This window comes from Schistocerca nitens, chromosome 3, assembly GCF_023898315.1.
Source record: "Schistocerca nitens isolate TAMUIC-IGC-003100 chromosome 3, iqSchNite1.1, whole genome shotgun sequence".
In the NCBI taxonomy this organism is placed as follows: Eukaryota; Metazoa; Arthropoda; class Insecta; order Orthoptera; family Acrididae; genus Schistocerca; species Schistocerca nitens.
In genome coordinates, this window is record NC_064616.1 from 564,318,120 (window position 1) to 564,336,197 (window position 18,078).

An 18,078-nucleotide genomic window follows, 5' to 3' on the forward strand; every position below is an offset into this window, starting at 1 on the left:
GAAGTTAGTTCTGTCACAGTTTGCCGCCTACCTTGTTTTACTAGTCTGCCCAGCCTTCGACGTCCAACATTTGTAATGAGGGCTGGCCGTCCAACGCCACGACGTCTTGACGTGGTTTCACCTTGGTTTTGCCACGTGTTGAAGACACTAACTACAGCACTCCTCGAACACACTACAAGTCGTGAAGTGTCCGAAATACTCGTGCCGAGCCTCCGTCTAATAACAATTTGGTCTCGCTCAAAGTCTGATAGATCGCGCGCCTTCCGCATTGAATACACGGACTGCACGGTCACTGATACTACATGCACCGTACGTGCGTCTGACTAGCAGTCATTCCTCGCCAGGTGACGCTGCTGCAGCCTGGACGGTTTTATATCGATAGTAGATCGGTGGTCATAATGTTCTGGCTGATCAGTGTATAGTTGGTTCAGGTTTTTGTCGTAACAAATAATGCTCCACACTGGGTAAGAATTCTGATTTACTCGAGGTAGATTACAGCCCTTTCCAAACATTCATTACAGCCTGATCGAAACATACGTTTACTTGTTCGTCCGCATGGACATTCACCAGATGCCTCGGCTATGGATTGCGTACTTTCCACTTGATTTTGTTGGGTTGGGTTGTTTGGGGAAGGAGACCAGACAGCGAGGTCATCGGTCTCATCGGATTAGGGAAGGATGGGGAAGGAAGTCGGCCGTGCCCTTTCAAAGGAACCATCCCGGCATTTTCCTGGAGCGATTTAGTGAAATCACGGAAAACCTAAATCAGGATGGCCGGACGCGGGATTGAACCGTCGTCCTCCCGAATGCGAGTCCAGTGTCTAACCACTGCGCCACCTCGCTCGGTTTGATTTTGTAAACACTGAATTATTTTCGCATAGTGGCCATCTACAAAGACTAGTAACACTGTAGGATTCGGAAAATTCTGCAGAAACTGTTGGTTTCGACATGAGTGGCTGTATTTATGGTCTAGTGGTAAATCTGGCGCAGTGTAAGCACACAGTAGAGGTACTGAGCCCACTCGTTTTAGCCCAGTCAGGTTCCAACTGTCGCCTGCTACACACCTACAGAGCACCAAGTTATGTATTAGGTCTTTCTGTCTTAGTAATGATAGGATGACTGGGATGCGTGCATGCTGTGTGTGGACGCAGGAGGAGTTGGCCGCAGTTCGCGAACAACTAAAGGGGCTGTTGGCTACGGTCAGTCGTGTTCAGGCTGCAAGCTCGGGGTGTAGTGGTGGCGGCGCATCTGGTGCATTGCATAGGGCACCTCAGGTGTTGATTCGTCCACGGGCTCTGCTCCTGAGGCACATTTTAGGGGATCGGACGCGGAGGACACGCCCTCACTGCAGGGTGAGTGGCAGGTGGTAATGCGTTTGCATCACTCAAGGTGTAGTATCAGTGTGGAGGCTGACCGTCTGGCCTCGCCCATTCACACTGTGATTGGACAGGTAACCGCTTCTTCAGCCGGGTCTGAGTAGGCACACGGGAGGAAGGATTTGCTAGTCATCCCATGTTAGACGCGTTATGGAGTCTCTTAGGGAAACAGTGTTCAGGGCCACAAAGAAAGCCAACGTGTACTCGGTAAGTCTACCGGGGAACCTCATACGAGATGTGGAAGAGGCCTTGCCTGTGACTATAGAACCTTCAGGATGCAGTCGTCTGCAAGTTCTTGCTCATATTGGCGACCACCAAACAGCTCAGACTTGAATCCCTCTGATTTTCATCTCTGTTCACATGAACTGCTGGCTATGAAGACAACATTTTGGCACAGACAAGCTGCAGATCAGCGTAAAGAAACAGCAGAATGCACAGGCTGCTGCCTTTTTTGACGAGGGTATTGGAAAAATAGTACAGTGTTGCGACAAAAGTCTCAGTAGGAGCGGCGACTGTGTAGGGAAGTCAATAGAAGGTGTAGCTAACTGTTACAAATAAAACAGTTTTGATTTTCACTGTGATTTCCATTTCGTAACCGATCGGTCCTTACATTCTGAACAGCCTTCGTATTATAACTAAACTTGGGATGTAGGTGCTTTTGTTAAAAAAAATATCACGCTGTGCTGTTTGTTCAAAGCGTGTGGTACCAACGTAATTAGTTTCAATATAACATTGATCAGTTTTTGCGTTGGTGTTCCTTAGATAAAATCATTCAAACTTGCAGGTAACAGTTATAGGTATATTGCTAACGTCAATATGAACAAATTATGACGGCACACACACACACACACACACACACACACACACATACACACACACACACACACACTAGTAATAACATAGGTGTAACGTTGCAATAGTTAATTATTTGTTGCAGAATAGTAATTGTTTACGCTATAGTTTTTTTGTAACTCTCGAAGATGTGGTCGGAGCATCATTACAGCCGTTGACGATGCGCATTTAACTGGTGTTTATTAACAAATCCATTGAGAGAACCTGTTAATCTGTTTCGTTACCACAAGCTCCTGCTCTAAAAATGGTGAAACTGCCGTTTGTGTATTTATATCGGAAAAAAGTCAGTTTCTCGACTCTAAAATCATTGTTTTTTTTGTCCAACTACCCATACATTCTAGAATCAAGTTTTGGTAGTTGCAGTTCATCACTATTCTGAACAATATTTCCATCATGTAGTACTCGCAGAAATCATACGAGTCAGAATAGTGCCAGTTCTTATCTTCATAAATTGCAATTTGCTACCGGGTTTTTTTGGTAGTATATGATTTTTTCCATTTGGGAACTGACCACCCATTGTAGGGTTCGTGGAACTCATACAAGGAAGAATAGTGTTACTTCTTAGATTCAAAAAATACAGTCTGAAGTTATCTATTTCTTCCCCTCTCCCCCTCTACACCCCTCCCCTCGCACCCCCTCTTCTCACACCACCCACACCCTCTTCCCACACCACCCACACCCTCTTCCCACACCACCCAACCCCTCTTCCCACACCACCCAACCCCTCTTCCCACACCACCCAACCCCTCTTCCCAAAATGGTTCAAATGGCTCTGAGCACTATGGGACTCAACTGCTGAGGTCGTAAGTCCCCTAGAACTTAGAACTAATTAAACCTAACTAACCTAAGGACATCACACACATCCATGCCCGAGGCAGGATTCGAACCTGCGACCGAAGCGGGCACTCGGCTCCAGACTGTAGCGCCCAGAACCGCACGGCGACTCCGGCCGGCCCAAAACTTTCCAGCATTAATATAACATCTACTTAATCTACTACAAATAAGGACGTTTTAGTTCCAAATTTTTCTGCAAACTACTCGAAAACTATTAGAGGTAGCTCAGTGGGGTTACATAATTAAAATTTTTATTTTGAACTGAAGCTTCAAACAAATTTTCATATTTCTTCGTCTAATATTTAGCGCCTTCAATTTTTCTTAAAAATACGGATTCTGACCAAAATGATTGTTTAATCACATTGATACTTGCAGCAGTTAATCTTGACATACATATGCTTGTTACGACCAATTGTTGGGTTTCTAGCTTTATTATTTAGCGCCACTTATTTTTTTAAACCATGTATTTAGGGAAAAATACTGACCAGATCGTTCTGAGATTTGACCGCTCTCAAATTAATATACTAAAGCAGATGCTAACAAAGCTTGGAAAAGCAACTTTAATTTTTAATTCCATTCTTAAATTATGGTGCAATGCTTGTGTGGTACTCACCGACGCGTTGAGGTGATGTGGCACAACTAGCAGTGAACTGGGGTAAGTCCTGGCGTCTGCAGCTCGTGGTCATGCGGTAGCGTTCTCGCTTCCCACGCCCGGGTTCGATTCCCGGCGGGGCCAGGGATTTTCTCTGCCTCGTGATGACTGGGTGTTGTGTGTTGTCCTTAGGTTAGTTAGGTTTAAGTAATTCTAAGTTGTAGGGGACTGATGACCATAGATGTTAAGTCCCATAGTGCTCAGAGCCATTTGAACCAATTTAAGTCCTGGCACGCTTGCACGGCTCTGTATCTCTCCAATGATACAGCGCTTGTTTCGCCACAAAACATATGTTCTTTTATGTTACTTTTCAATTGTCCTCCACAGTGAGGTGACAAAAGTTATGAGATACCTCCTAACATAGTATCGGACCTCCTTTTGCCCTACGTAGTACAGCAGCTCGACGTGTCATGGACTCAATAAGTGGCTGGACGTCCCTTGCAGAAACATTGAACGACGCTGCCTCTACAGCCGTCCACAACTTCGAAAGTGTTAACGGTACAGATGTAGTCCACGAACTGACCTGTCGATTATGGCCCATAAACGTTCGATGGGAATTACGTCGGTCGATCTGGGTGGCCAAATCATTCACTCAAATTGTCCAGAATGTCCTTCAAACCAATCACGTACACTTGTGATAAGGTGACAAGACATCGTTGTTTGGGAACATGAAGTCCGTGAATGGCTGAAAATGGTCTTCAAGTAGCCGAACATAACCGTTTACAGTCAATGTTCGGTTCAGTTGGACGAAAGGACCCAGTCCATTTCATGTAAACACAGCCCACACCATTACGAGGCCACCACCAACTTGCACAGTGTCTTGCTGAAAATTTGGGTTCATGGCTTCGTGGGGCCTATGTCACACTCGAATCCTGCCATCAGCTCTTAGAAACTGAAATTCGGACTCGTCTGACAAGGACACTGTTCTTCAGTCGTCTAGGGTCCAACCGATTTTGTCACGAGCCACGGGGAGGTGCTGCAGATGATATATTTTTAGGAAAGGAACTCGCATCGGTCGTTTTCTGCCATAGCACATTAACAAAAAATTTCTCCGCACTGTCGTAATGCATATGTTCGAAATATACCCCACATTGATTTCCGCGGTTATTTCACGCGGTGTTGCTTGTGTGTTAGCACTGACATCTCTTCGCAAACGCCGTTGCTCTCGGTCGTTAAGTGAAGGCCGTCGGCCACTGCGTTGTCCATGATGGGAGATAATGCCTGAAATTTGGTATCCTCGGCACACACTCGACACTGTGGGTCTCTGAATATTGAAATCCCTAACGATTTCCGCCCCCACCCTCCCCCATGAACCATGGACCTCGCCATTGGTGGGGAGGCTTGCGTGCCTCAACGATCCAGATAGCCGTACCGTAGGTGCAACCACAACGGAGGGGTATCTGTTGAGAGGCCACAAAAACGTGTGGTTCCTGAAGATGGGCAGCAACCTTTTCAGTAGTTGCAGGGGCAACAGTCTGGATGATTGACTGATCTGGTGCTGTAACACTAACCAAAACGGCCTTGCTGTTTTGGTACTGTGAACGGCTGAAAGCAAGGGGAAACTACAGCCGTAATTTTTCCCGAGGGCATGCAGCTTTACTGTATGATTAAATGATGATGGCGTCCTCTTGGGTAAAATATTCCGGAGGTAAAATAGTCCCCCATTCGGATCTACGGGCGGGGACTACTCCAGTGGACATCGTTATCAGGAGAAAGAAAACTGGCGTTCTACGGATCGCAGCGTGAGATGTCAGATCCCTTAATCGGGCAGGTAGGTTAGAAAATTTAAAAAGGGAAATGGATAGGTTAAAGTTAGATATAGTGCGAATTAGTGAAGTTCGGTGGCAGGAGGAACAAGACTTTTGGTCAGGTGAATACAGGGTTATAAATACAAAATCAAATAGGGGTAATGCAGGAGTAGGTTTAATAAAGAATAAAAAAATAGGAGTGCGGGTAAGCTACTACAAACAGCATAGTGAACGCATTATTTTGGCCAAGATAGGTATGAACCCCACATCTACCACAGCTGTACAAGTTTATATGCCAACTAGCTCTGCAGATGATCAAGAAATTGATGAAATGTATGATGAGATAAAATAAATTATTCAGGTAGTGAAGGGAGACGAAAATTTAATAGTCATGAGTGACTGGAATTCGAGAGTAGGAAAAGGGAGAGAAGGAAACATAGTAGGTGAATATGGGTTGGGGCTAAGAAATGAAAGAGGAAGCCGCCTGCTAGAATTTTGCACAGAGCATAACTTAACCATAGCTAACACTTGGTTCAAGAATCATAAAAGAAGGTTGTATACATGGAAGAATCCTGGAGATACTAGAAGGTATCAGATAGATTACATAATGGTAAGACAGAGATTTAGGAACTAGGTTTTAAATTGTAAGACATTTCCAGGGGCAGATGTGGACTCTGACCACAATCTATTCGTTATGAACTGTAGATTAAAACTGAAGAAACTGCAAAAAGGTGGGAATTTAAGGAGATGGAACCTGGATGAACTGAAAGAACCAGAGGTTGTACAGAGTTTCAGGGAGAGAATAAGGGAACAATTGACAGGAATGGGGGAAAGAAATACAGTAGATGAAGAATGGGTAGCTTTGAGGAATGAAATAGTGAACGCAGCAGAGGATCAAGTAGGTAAAAAGACAAGGGCTAGTAGAAATCCTTGGGTAACAAAAGAGATACTTAATTTAATTGATGGAAGGAGAAAATACAAAAATGCAGCAAGTGAAGCAAGCAAAAAGGAATACAAACGTCTCAAAAATGAGATCGAAAGGAAGTGCAAAATGGCTAAGCAGGGGTGGCTAGAGGATAGATGTAAGGATGTAGAGGCTTATCTCACTAGGGGTAAGATAGATACTGCCTACAGGAAAATTAAAGAGACCTTTGGAGAAAAGAGAACCACTTGCATGAATATGAAGAGCTCAGATGGAAACCCAGTTCTAAGCAAAGAAGGGAAAGCAGAAAGGTGGAAGGAGTATATAGAGGGTCTATACAGGGGCGATGTTCTTGAGGACAATGTTATGGAAATGGAAGAGGAGGTAGATGAAGATGAAATGGGATATATGATACTGCGTGAAGAGTTTGACACAGCACTGAAAGACCTAAATCGAAACAAGGCCCCGGGAGTAGACAACATTCCATTAGAACTACTGACAGCCTTGGGAGAGCCAGTCCTGACAAAACTCTACCATCTGGTGAGCAAGATGCATGAGACAGGCGAAATACCCTCAGACATCAAGAAGAAAATAATAATTCCAATCCCAAAGAAAGCAGGTGTTGACAGATGTGAAAATTACCGAACTATCAGTTTAATAAGTCACAGCTGCAAAATACTAACGCGAATTCTTTACAGACGAATGGAAAAACTGGTAGAAGCGGACCTCGGGGAAGATCAGTTTGGATTCCGTAGAAATGTTGGAACACGTGAGGCAATACTAACCTTACGACTTATCTTAGAAGAAAGATTAAGGAAAGGCAAACCTACGTTTCTAGCATTTGTAGACTTAGAGAAAGCTTTTGACAATGTTGACTGGAATATTGTCTTTCAAATTCTAAAGGTGGCAGGGGTAAAATACAGAAACCAGATGGCAGTTATAAGAGTCGAGGAACATGAAAGGGAAGCAGTGGTTGGGAAGGGAGTGAGACGGGGTTGTAGCCTCTCCCCGATGCTATTCAATCTGTATATTGAGCAAGCAGTAAAGGAAACGAAAGAAAAGTTCGGAGTAGGTATTAAAATCCATGGAGAAGAAATAAAAACTTTGAGGTTCGCCGATGACATTGTAATTTTAGCATAGCCTTCAGCTACGTTATTTGCTATGACCTAGCAAGGCGCCATTATCAGTTACTATTGAAATTGTGAATAATGTACCGTCAAGACCGACGTTCATCATTAATGGATTAAAGTTAAGTATTCCACCAGCTGTGTCCGTTTTTCTAAATTCTAATTTCCTTGTCCTGTTCCAGACCTCACGCCAGCCTGCTTGAGCTAAAACGCGTGCATTTCGGCCTCCTCTAGTAACACGGTGTTGGCTCTCCTGCCGACCACAACATTGGCGACGAGGCAAAACCGCGTTCTTATCGATATTGCCCTGATTTACTTGTGTAATGGCTTCGCCACAATCTCCAGATGTACTGTCCGAATTTTCTCGCTTACAGAATCAGCAGACGCAGGCCTTACTGGATGCCCTTGGACAGCTCGTCCAGGGTCAACGTGCGATGCAAAACGATGTGGCAGCAGCCGCTCCACCGCTAGTGCAGCCACAATACGCAGTTGCACCAAGTTTTCGACCATTTGATGCTGCACTGGAAAGCTGGACGGAGTGGTCACGCCAATTAGGATTCCATCTCGCCGCCTACAGAATTCAAGGTAACGAGCGGCAGTCTTTTTTGTTATCATCAGTCGGGGTGAACACGTACCGTGTGATAGTCAAATTGTTTCCCCGACGCGATGTAGCAACTCTGTCCTACGAAGAAATTTTGTCTGCATTAGATGCATATTTCAAAGAATCAGTCAATGTAGTTGCGAAACGGTATACCTTCTTTCGTACAAAACGTACGGCAGGTCAGACTAACCGGGAGTCGGTTGCAACCTTGCAAGGCCTTACTAGGGATTGAGCTTTTGAGTGTCAATGTGGACTCCCTTATTCAGATACTATGATACGTGATGCAATTTCACAGAACGTTTCTGATGTTCGTATAAGGGAACAGATTTTGGAACTAGTCAATCCCTCCCTTCAACAAGTGATGGACATATTGGATCGGCATTACATACTTTACTTTGCTCAGGAATCATTTGAAACTTCACCAGCCTTGTGTCAAGTTGACCGGCCCGCCGGGCGAGCTGCAGAGAGCAGCAAACAGCCCTTGCGCCCAGCCGCGCTGCTGCCGCCAGGCTCTCGGCCACGTGTGCCGCGCCGGCAAGCAAATGCAGTGCTCAAATCCTGCCCGCGGTGCGCTACTAGACATTCGCGTGAGAATTGCCCATCACGCCAAGCTATTTGCTTTTTCTGTAATAAAAATGGACATGTTCAGAGTGTTTGCCAGAAAAAGCTCAGATCGGAAGCTCAAAACCATTCCAGGCCCTTTGCTTCGCGCCAGAATCAGAATGGATCCAAGGATACTCAGGCTCGTGAAACTTCACCCATGGAAATACATGTAGTTCATTCCACTCCACCCAGTGCCACTCTCTCTAACAGTGACAGTGTTCGTCCCACAAATACTGTGCGTCGACATCACCGGAACTCCCGTCAAGTCGCAAGTGATTTTGTACCAGTGTCAGTTCACGGTGCACGAGACAGTCGTTCTTGTTGTCAGCAGGACAATAAACTTTTTGTAGACTTGGACATTAACGGCAAAGTGATACCATTCCAGCTCGATACCGGAGCTGCAGTTTCACTGATCAATCAAGACACGTACAAACAGCTGGGCACACCTCAGTTGCGTGCCGCCAATGTTAAGCTAACTACATATTCAGGTCACGGGCTCCCTGTGTTAGGACAGTGCAGCCTTCTTGCAACATACAAAGGACAAACAAAACTTGTGTCATTGTACGTCCTTTGTTCTTCTTCTGCAATGAACTTGTTTGGTTTCGATTTATTTCAGTTGTTTAACTTGTCTATAGTAAATCAGGTCCTATGAGTGAACCAGACTGTGCCTTCAGACAGTGTTTCTCATCTATGTGAAGAATTTGCAGACATTTTTGCACCGGGCCTTGGTTGCGCTAAGAACTATAAAGCACATTTGGAATTGAAAGTAAACGCGCAACCGAAATTTTTCAGAGCGCGCAATGTTCCCCACGCATTGCGTGATGAGATCGCAAGAACATTAAACGATTTGGAATCACAAGGTGTGATTGCACGTGTGCAGACTTCTCTCTGGGTATCACCCTTAGTAATTTTGCCCAAACCTTCTGGAACATTGAGACTTTGTGTAGACTTCAGGGCAACAGTGAATCCACAACTAGTGATTGCAACTTTTCCTTTACCCCGCCCGGAAGATCTTTTTGACAAACTGTGCCCGGGTAAATATTTTTCGAAGTTGGACCTAGCAGATGCGTACTTGCAAATACCGGTGGACGAAGAATCCCAGCACGTTTTGGTGGTTAACACGCATCTTGGTTTATATCGATTCAAACGACTGCCATTCGGGTGTGCATCCGCCCCTGCATTGTTTCAGTAATATCTGCAAACTGTTTGTGCGTCGGTCCCTACTGCAGCAAACTATCTGGACGATATTGTGATCTCCGGACAGACGGAAGAAGAACATTTAGCCAATCTCAGAATATTATTTCAGGTCTTGCGACAAAATGGTCTTCGCTTGCGGAAGGACAAATGTGTGTTTTTTGCTCGTGACTTACCCTGCCTGGGACATGTACTCAATGCCCAAGGCATACATCCCAGTCCCGAGCACCTCCGTGCCATACAAGACTTGCCTTCGCCGCAGAATTTGAAGCAGCTACATAGTGTTCTGGGAAAAATAAATTACTATAACAGATATGTGCTACATGCCTCTTCCATTTCAGCTCCGCTTCATCCCTTACGCCGTAAAGGTGTTCCGTTCGTCTGGACGACGGAATGCGAACGCGCCTTTCGCCGGTTGAAATCGGCGTTTCTTTCCAATACTTGCCTTACGCCATTCGATCTCCAGAAGCCCCTTTTGTTGATGGTTGATGCATCGGATTTCGGGATCGGTGCTGTGCTTGCGCACAAAGATGGACCGCACGATCGCCCTACTGCCTTTGCGTCCAAAATGCTCTCGTCGGCGCAAAGAAATTATTCACAGATCGAGAAAGAAGCATTGGCTCTCGTATTTGGTGTTACAAAGTTTCATGATTTCTTGTATGGTCGTCACTTTTTTTTTTTTTTTTAAATCTTTATTTCCATATAATATTAATTATACAATGTAGCCCACTACCTTATTTAATTAGTGGGCCTAAGATCTCATACATTTATACAATTGCAGCTTTTCTGAATATAGGTTAGTAACTAGTAATTAGTATGTGCAAAGTACATGGAAACTACAATGGGCAATTGTTATGTTGATTAACGACTAAGTCGTAACCTAATTAACTAACTATACTAGTCACTAAGCCTGCAGCGTTACAAAGGTGTCAGCTACTAATATAAACCTACTGTTTGGCCTTGCTCATTGAGCTAACCCCAATGAGCGTGCCCCTGACACTGGGCAGGCCATGGAGTTAGTCGCTGCAGGTTCCTAAAAGAAGTATCTATTTCTAGGTCTACAACTAAACTTAATCTAACGTCACAATCGGGTGCATTGTCTAGATAGGTGGGGTTGCACCCCACTCCCCCTAATCCCGGGGCTCGGCGGATTCTAGACTGAGGAGTCGACCTTTCCGTACCCGGGCGGATTGGGAATAGGATGCTGTCTTTATCGGTGTTCCGATAGGTCTCTAATCATGAGCTAATTTGGTTCATTCAGGTAGTCCCTTAAGACCTTCTGTGATACCGCGTTAGCCAATTTGTTAATGCTCTGAAAGGTGTCTTGATGTCTTAGCAGTCTATATGTGTTGTTATGAGGTAGTTGTCCGCGTAAGTCTGAGGCCACATCATTAAAGAGTGGGCACTCGTAGACCACATGGTCAGGAGTGCCCTCCGGAGCACCACAGTCACACGCAGGTGTTGCCTTTTTCCCAAATCGATATAGATATGTCGAATAGGGTCCATGACCAGTGAGAAAATGGATGAGTCCCCTGGTTGGTTCGAAATATTTCATTTCTATTCTTTCCCTGACATCTGGTAGTAAGTCAAAAGTCCTGCGCCCTGTTTCTTCGCTTTCCCATGAAAGTTGCCACAGCTGTTCCCCTCTTAACCTGATCTCTACTTTGTTTTCAGTCCTACTCCCTAGAATTTCCTCTATTTTGTCCAAGTTCCCCTTTTTTGCCCAATACCAGGCAGCCTGCTCCCGAATTTTGATGTCTAGTGGGGAGAGTCCCATTATTACTAACAGGGCTCCTCCCGGTGTGGTCCTGTAAGCCCCCATTGATCTCATAATCATATTTCTCTGCACTTTTCTCACTGTCATGGCGGGCACCACCCTCGTGAGCCTGTGTGCCCAGACTCCTGAACCGTAACCCATTATGGAGGTGAGTATGCTGTTATGATATAATTTGATGAGATGTGGTGGGAGGTGAAAGCGTTTATGACCAATGGAGATGAGGTTATTGAGTACTTGTAAAGCTCTTTGTGTTACGGTTTCAATGTGTCTGCCAAATGACCACTTCTCATCAATGATGATGCCTAGGTATCGAGTCTCATGTCGCCTAAGAACAGGTACGCCCTCTATCCTAACTGTTGGATTTCTGATTAGTTGTCCCTTTAGAAGGAGGTACGTTGATTTAGTTGGTGAAATTGTCATCTTAGTATTCCGGCACCAAAGTTGTAATGTTTCTATTGTTCGTTGTATTTTGGGCTATATGTCTTCACGGCTTCGGCCGCCAACCAGTAGGAGGAGGTCATCCGCGTAGGCTATCACCTCTAGCACTTCATCAGTTTGCTGTAAGTTATCCAGTAAGGGTTCCATGTGGATGTCCCAGAACAGGGGACCTAGTACGGAGCCCTGGGGACATCCCTTCGTGATTGTTTTTCTTATTCTTGTGCTAGGGGATGATAGCCAGACCTCCCGATCCTCACAATAGCTCCTCAGACACCCATACAGCGGCCCTGGACACTCCTTCTCCCGTAAACAGGAGAAGAGCGAAGGCCACCATAGGTTGTCGAAGGCGCCACTTATGTCCACCATGATGCCGACAACATACTTGTACGGGGTAGAGCCACAGACCTCAGCCGCCAGGGCGATTGCATCAGATGCCGAACGCCCCGGTCTAAAGCCGAATTGCCTGTCGCTCATCCCGCACAGCACTCGGTGCGCAGCCAGTCTGTCAGCCAGCAGTTTCTCCAGAACCTTCCCAAGCAGATCGAGGAGGCAGATTGGACGGTAAGATTTTGTTTCTGCTGGGTCTTTGTCGGCTCCTTTTTTGATAATGACTACATTAGCCCTCTTCCAAATTTGAGGGAACTTTTGCTGCCTCAGACATTCATTATATAGATGTGTTAGAGGAGCGACTATCTGGGGAGCCAGGAATTGCACCACCTCCGCCACAATGCCATCCGGCCCGGGAGCTTTCCCTATCTTCAGGGTTTTAATGTGGGCAGCTACCTCCTCTTCAGAGAATGGGTAGACTGCCGTATCATTTCCGTATACATTGCTTGTGTAGTGCTCTCGCAGCTGCCGTTGTTCATTTGTCTCTCCATCCGCTGTATCATCAGGCAAGTAGGGACTGGAGAAGAACCTCGGCAGTTTCCTGCCAGGACTCTGTCATCCCGTTCCCCCGCCTGACAGTTGAGAGCTCCATCGGAGAGCGGATTTTTTCCCGGACAAGCTTATAGGGAATTCCCCAAGGATCGAGAGCTAGTTGGTTTAAAACAAAGTGTTCCCAACTTTTGGATCGTACTTCACGTAAGTGTTTGTGGAAATTTTCTTTTGCTTCCCGGTATAGTTGCAGCCATCTTTGCCTCTCAAGCCAGACGACACTGCGCTGGTAGTGCCTCCTGAGCCTTCTGACAGACCGACGCATCTCCTCCAGTTCAGCTGACCATGGTGACGGAGAGGCCGCTATGGCCTTCCTCCTAGTAGGTACGGCAGCCTTCACCGCTCGAGTTATTGCTGTAGTCAGTTCTTCAGCTCTTTTGTCTATGTCAATGTCCAAAAGTCCGTCACCTTCTGGTAGTGCAGGAACATCGCACTCCCTGGCAAGTTTCTCCCAGTCGGCTCTTTTATAGTTGTATTGCACCTCCCACCCCATGGCCCAGCGGCTCTCCCTGTTTCCCACACTGAACATGATAAGATTGTGGTCACTGGTGGTGGCGTTCTCTATCACTTCCCATTGCTGAATTAGGTGCGCCAAGGTCACGTCTATGTTTGTGCCTTGGCCACCTCCCGCCGTATAGGTCGGAGGATTTCCAGGTTTATTTACCACCACCAGCTGCATGGCCATGATGGCCTCTTCTGCCTTCTCTCCATTTGGGTCCCTGGTGCCGCTGTACCATAGGGGGGATTTAGCATTTATGTCGGCAGTTATGATTACTTTTCGCCCCCGCAACGCCGTGATGACTGTGGTGAGGTGTGCCAAGTGTCTTTCGATGTCGTCACCATATTGAAAGTACATATTAATGAGAACGATGTTACCAGATGGAGATTGCAGCTCCACGACGTTGCAGTGGCTGGTTGTAAACTGTGTCAAGGTTATGGCTCTCAGAATTTTATTGGTTATTATTATTGCCGATTTTGGGTTATCTCCTCTGCTTATAACTTGCCATGTTGTAGCTGTGAATATTAGTTTCCCATTTAGGGAGTACGGCTCTTGCAGACAGATCAGATCCAGTCTCCTCTCCTCCACTTCCTTACGCAGCTCCTGCATCACCAGTCTGCTGTTATGGGCATTTAGTTGTCCAATGGTGATTTTTGTCATTTAATTTATGGGTAGTATGTATGTATTCTGTCATATGGCCAGGTCTTATTCAGGTCAAGCATAATTCGTCCATTTGTTAGAACTGCTTGTTCGTATATGTCGTCCAAGTCAAATTTTTCCCCGCGTCTTTCAAACAGTTTCTTGAGTAAGTCTCGCAGGGCTCCGAAGTCGGTGGGGAGATTCACTGACTTGAGCTGGATTCTGTCTACGGCCTCCATTACCGAGAAGGTGACTCTCCTACCATTTTCGTGTCCCACCCGGACCACATGTCTTAAGGCAGTGGTCAGGGTAGTCGGCTGCTCTTGTCTCGCTAGTTGCATGGTAAATTCGAGATTTGGATAGACCCTGACTGGGTCGATGGGTGGCAATCTCACGACTGGATCTTTCGTGGCTGGTTCACTGGAACTAGTTATTTTGTTCTCCTGTAGTGGTTGTTTTATGTTACTGTTTTCTTTCGTTGAGATTGCCACCGTCTCTGTTACAGGATGCCATTGCCGTTGATCTTTAGTCGGCGTTGTCCTCCGGCTTTGGGAGGAGGGAGACTTGACTATAAGAGGCTCAGTTTGAGTTCCTCTGTCGGTAGTGGTGGATTCCGTTTGAGTACTCACGTCCTTTGTAGTGACTGAGGCGTCGGTGAGCGACCTCAAAAACATCTTAAAGGCACTTGCCCTCATGGCATCCCTCCTCCTTTTGCTCGGGGATTTTCTTTTGGTCATCCTGTTTTCTTTGGCTTGTTCAGCCATAGTCTATCCTCGAAATCAACCTTTGCTCCAGGAATCTGTAGGTGGGGCAATTCCGCCCAGTGGCGCCACAAGGTGTTTTGCCCCTTCTTTTGCATGGGATGCAGACTGTTGTAGACTTACAATCTTTACGGACATGTCCGTCCTCGCCACATTTTGAGCAAGCCGACCCCCTGGTACAGTGCCTCAAAACGTGCTCAAGATCTCCGCAATTGTGGCAACGCGGTATGGTCGTCACTTTACCATCATCACAGACCACAAACCTTTGACATCGCTTTTTCATCCGAACTAGTCTGTACCTCCATGTACAGCGCAGAAATTCATTCGCTGGTCTATTTTCCTCTCGCAGTACCGCTACGATATCTTGTATCGGTCCACTGCTAAGCACGGAAACGCAGATGCGTTGTCCCGTTTGCCTGTTGATGAGGATAGAGCATTCGATTCCTCCGAACTTGCTTGCATGTTCATTGATTCGGAAACCGATGACGTGGTCGAATCGTTTCCGACTGATTTTCGTCGTGTAGCTACAGCCACAGCTGCCGACCCTGTCCTTGCTACCGTTCTGCGTTTTGTTGCTACGCAATGGCCCTTGTCAAAGTCACGGATCGCGGATCCTATGGTTCCCCGATTTTTTCCTCACCAGGAGAGACTTTTTGTACGACGTGGTGTTTTGCTGTTGCATTCTGATAATCATCAGTCCAGGGTCGTGGTACCACGTTCGTTACAGTCCTCTGTCTTACGGCTTCTCCACCAAGGACATTGGGGTATAGTGAGAAACAATTTGCTCGGAATCGATGCCGCGATTACGAATATGTGCTCTTCTTGCATGGTGTGTGCCGAACAACAATCAGCCCCAGCGCGGAAATTCTTTGCATGGCCAAAAGCCACTTCCCCTTGGCAACGCTTACACATCGATTTTGCTGGTCCATTCCGGAATGCTCGATGGTTGGTTGTGGTAGATTCATTCAGTAATTTTCCTTTTGTTGTCCGGATGTCTTCCACGACGTCATCTGCCACCATCCAAGCGTTATCTGCTATCTTTTGCATTGAAGGTCTGCCACAGACTATTGTTTCTGACAATGGTCCACAATTCATGTCCGCAGAATTTCAGTCATTCTGCAACATCTAACGACCGCGCCGTTTTCGCCCAAGTCAAACGGTGCCGCTGAACGGTTGGTCAGGACTTTCAAGTCACAGATGTTGAAGTTGAAAGAGTCGCATTCTCGAGAGGACACGTTATTGCTCTTTATGTCCTCGTATCGCTCTCAGCCCCGAGATGGTCGCTCGCCGGCTGAGTTGCTCAACGGTCGTCATCATCGAACGTTGATGTCTTTGCTACATCCGCCGCATCAGGTTCCTGTGCAGCGGCAGACACCTGCTTTTGCCCCAGACGACGTTGTCTACTACCGCCACTACCGAGGTTCACGGCGTTGGCTCGAAGGGCGCATTCTTCGAAGCCTCGGCCGCGCTATGTATCTGGTTTTGGGGGCCTCTGCTGAGGTGCGTCGGCATCTCAATCTGCTGCGCCTCTGTCGTCGCACGGGATCTGCCGCTCCCCGTCTGCTTTCAGCGACAGTGCCGTCCGGTCAGCGCCCTGGGGACCCATCTACTGGCTCGCCTCAGCCCCCGGTGTTACCGACGCTGCCTTCCATTTTGCCCCATGGCGACGCGCCGCCGCCACCGCCGCCGCCGCCGCCTGTTCTCCCGCCGGCGACGCCCGCAGTGGACGCGTCGCTGCAACCGCCGGGCGCCTCCCTGGGTCACGCGCCGCCGATCGCTTCCCGTGACCAGTTGTCCTTCGACATGGAACTCTTGCCCGCTCCGGACCATATGTCGACTTCGCCCGTCGGGTGCCCCGGCCCGATGGAGGTCGACCCTTCGGCCCCTCCTGTCTCTCTACGGGCGCATACACTGCATGTTGGCGTGCACCCTGGAGCAGGTTTTCAGGCGTTTCCTAGCTCCCCGCGGTCCGAATGCAGGGTGCTGGTGGCACAGCCTCGCCTGTTGTTAGGCTCCCCACCTCGTCGTATACGTCAACATGGGGTCCTCCCCACGCCAGGCGGAAGCCTTATACCACAACTGTACGCCGATTTGCGGGGGAGGAATGTGGTGTCACCGCCAGACACCACACTTGCTAGGTGGTAGCCTTTAAATCGGCCGCGGTCCGTTAGTATACGTCGGACCCGCGTGTCGCCACTATCAGTGATTGCAGAACAAGCGCCGCCACACGGCTGGTCTAGTCTAGAGAGACTTCCTAGCACTCGGCCCAGTTGTACAGCCCACTTTGCTAGCGATGGTTCACTGCCTACTTACGTTCTCATTTGCCGAGACTGTAGTTTAGCATAGCCTTCAGCTACGTCATTTGCTACGGCCTAGCAAGGCGCCATTATCAGTTATTATTGATATTGTGAATCATGTACCGTCAGGACCGACGTTCATCATTAATGGATTAAAGTTAAGTATTCCACCAGCTACGTCCGTTTTTCTAAATTCTAATTTCCTTGTCCTGTTCCAGACCTCACGCCAGCCTGCGTCAGCTAAAGCGCGTGCATTTCGGCCTCCTCTAGTAACACGGTGTTGGCTCTCCTGCCAACCACAACAGTAATTCTGTCAGAGACAGCAAAGGACTTGGAAGAGCAGTTGAAAGGAATGGATGGTGTCTTGAAGGGAGGATAGAAGATGAACATCAACAAAAGCAAAACGAGGATAATGGAATGTAGTCGAATTAAGTCGGGCGATGCTGAGGGAATTAGATTTGGAAATGAGACCCTTAAAGTAGCAGATTAGTTTTGCTATTTGGGGAGCAAAATAACTGATGATGGTTGAAGTAGAGAGGATGTAAAATGTAGACTAGCAATGGCAAGGAAAGCTTTTCTGAAGAGAAATTTGTTAACATCGAGTATAGACTTAAGTGTCAGGAAGTCGTTTCTGAAAGTATTTGTATGGAGTGTAGCCATGTATGGAAGTGAAACATGGACGATAAATAGTTTAGACAAGAAGAGAATAGAAGCTTTCGAAATGTGGTGTTACAGAAGAATGCTGAAGATTAGATGGGTAGATCACGTAACTAATGAGGAGGTATTGAATAGAATTGGGGAGAAGAGGAGTTTGTGGCACAAC